We start from the raw sequence: 3162 nt of genomic DNA, 5'->3' as shown, positions 1-3162 counted from the left end.
ATAAGGCAGGCTGGAGAGGCTGTGGAGAAAGGGGAACCCTCTTCCATTGCTGGTGGGAATGTCAACTGGTACAACCACAATGGAAATCAATCTGGCGCTTTCTCAGACAATTAGGAATAGTGCTACCTCAAGATCCAGCTATACCACTCCTAGGCATATATCCAAAAGATGTTCAAGTACACAACAAGGACATTTGGTCAACCATGTTTGTAGCAGCTCTATTTATAATAGCCAGAACCTGGAAACAACCCAGATGTCCATCAACAGAGGACTGGATGCAGAAATTGTGGTACTTTTACACAATGGAATACTACTCAGCAATTAAAAACAAGGAAATCATGAAGTTTGCAGGCAAATGGTGGGATCTAGAAAAAATCATCCTGAGTGAGGTATCCCAAAAGCAGAAAGACACACATGTGTGTGTCATATGTGTGTCATATGACACATATGACATATGTCATATGTGACACATATGACATACTCACTTATATAGACCTATAAGATAGGATAAACATACTAAAATATGTACACCTAAAGAAGACAAACAAGAAAGAGGTCCAGGGGTAAGATGATCAATCCTCATCTAGAAAGACAAAGGGGATGGACATTGGAAATAGGAGAAAACAAGTAACAGGACAGTAGCCTACCACAGAAGGCACCTGAAAGACTCTACCTAGCAGTGTATCAAAGCAGATGCTGAGACTTATAACCAAGCCTTCAGCAGAGTGTCGGGAATCATATGAAGGAAGGAGGAATTAGTATATCCTAGAGGAGACAGGGAGCCCCACAAGGTCCAAATACATCTGAGCACAGGGGTCTTCTATGAGACTGTTTATCCAACCAAGGACCATGCATGAATATAACTTACAACCCCTGCTCAGACATAGCCCATGGTAGCTCAGTATTCAAGTGGGTTCCCTAGTAAGGAGGACAGGAATTGTTTCTGACATGAACTCATGAGCTTCCCCTCGCCCCTGAGGGAGGAGCAGCCTTGCTAGGCCACAGATAAGGACATTGCAACCATCCTGAAGATATCTGATAAGCTAGGGCCAGACGGAAGGAGAGGAGGACACCTTCTCTCAGTGGACTCGGAAGGGGGCAGGGAGGAGATGAGGGAGGGAGGGGAGGATTAGGAGGAAAAGAGGGAGAGGGCTACAGCTAGGATACAAGTGAATGTATAAAATTATTTAAAAATAAAAAAATATTAAAGAAAACAGTGAAAGACTGAGTAGCTCTCACTAAGGCAAGGAAGTAGATAAAGGTTCTCTTGCCTGGCCAACATTATCCTGGTCGTTCTAATTCAGCGATGAGAAACTAAAATGAGTCAAAGGCTTGAGCATAAACATTACTGAAGAAGACCTGGAAATGTCAACTAAGTACATAAAAGACTTCCAACACCCACACCCATGACACAAATGGAAATATATATATATATATATATATATATATATATATATATATATGTACACATATAAACCACATGGACACACCATAGTACAACAGATTAAAATGACTAACTTGAAAACCTTCCCTCAAACTTGGCAAGAATGGCAGCTGAGTGTGACATTCTGAGTGGTGGAGAATGGTGCACCAATTTAGAAAACAGTTGGGCAGTTTCTGAAAAGCCAATGCATATCTTAAAAAAAAAAAAAAAAAATCTTGCCCTTCCGTTCCTAAGTACTTAATGAGAAAAGAGCAGAAACATGATTTATAATGTTATAAGTGTACATGTTATAGAGTACATGTAAAATAATATTTACAGTACCCTAAAAGCTCAGTGGCTCACGTGGCTCAGTGTAAGTCTAGTGTGCATGAGGTTCTGGGTTCAAGCCTCATCACCTGAAATAAACACAAATTAAAATAAAAAAATAAACAACCCAATGGCCATTGGCAGCTCGTAGTGAATTGTAGTGTGTCTATGTCATGGAATACTTTCTGACGACAAAAAACAAATGGCTATTGGTGTTTAGAATGACAGGATAAGCCTTCTTTCTAATGAAAGAAGCCAGGAAAAAAGAAAGCAATTACTGCGTGTTTCCATTTATATAAAATTATAGAACATGTGAAAGAAGGAGCTTGGTGGCTTTCTAGGGGTGAGAAACAAAGGCAGAGCTGAGGCAGGAGGATTACAGAGGTCTGCGGAAAACCATCTGCAGAAGGGTGAACGCCGGTAGAGTTCTGGCAGACAAGATCACAGTGCTGACCTCATCAAGGCACTGAGCACGGATAGAGTCATAGTTTAATCCCTCGGTAGGAGATGCAGAAACTTCCGGAAGTGAGGTCTACTGGAAAGAAGCGGGTCACTGCAGTGAGCCCAGAAAGAATGTCTCTCTCTATCCCACCCCTCCTTCCCTCTCACTGCCTCATCACTGGTGTGAGGTGAGCGGCTTCATCTGCTACTGGCTTCCTACCATGAGGTGGAGCCTTGCCTCAAGCCCCATTAAAGAGCCACCTGCTGGGAATCCAGTGGGTTCAGGGAAAGAGACCAACATGGAAGGGCGGAGGGCCGAGGGATGAGGCGCCTTCACTGATTTCCTCTTGTGCTTCTCCCTTGTGGCTTGAGAGCCCGTCTTTAAAAAACATTTAGCCAAGCCCTTAATGTGTTTTACCAAACACTTTTCCCCTTGATTTCTAAACCCATGTGTTATTTCAAGAATAATAGAAACCATGTGTTACTGACATATTTACACTTAAATCATCAAGATGCTATTTTGTTAGAACTTTTGATGTCTTTTGAGGTTTTTTTTTTTTTTAATGGGACCCTCCTAGGAGCAGCAAGGCCCCATCACAAACAAACAAATAATTAAAACAAGAAGAAGCCTGAATCAGGACCCAGTTTCAGACTAGCCTTGGGGGACAGATTTGAGACTTGGCTAGTGCCGCCGTTCTCCCCTCGCCCCAGGAGAGGCTGAGAATAGAAACTGCTGTCTGACGGTCATTTCTGAATTGCATAATTCTGTTTCTAGCTCCAGAAAAAGAAGGGGGGGGGGAGAACTCAAATACAGGGATCACTGATGTGATGACTCTACAGAGTTCAGTCTTGCAACCAGGACAAGAGAAATGCAACACGGAAGATGAGCCATGAGATCCAACAAAGATGGTGGTCTCTCCAAAGGGGAGACCACCAGGAAAATGACACCTTGGAGAACAGATAATCACGTG

The sequence above is a fragment of the Psammomys obesus genome, unplaced genomic scaffold (genome assembly GCF_907164565.1).
Source record: "Psammomys obesus unplaced genomic scaffold, mPsaObe1.curated_primary_1811, whole genome shotgun sequence".
In the NCBI taxonomy this organism is placed as follows: Eukaryota; Metazoa; Chordata; class Mammalia; order Rodentia; family Muridae; genus Psammomys; species Psammomys obesus.
This window is presented reverse-complemented; position numbering follows the sequence as displayed.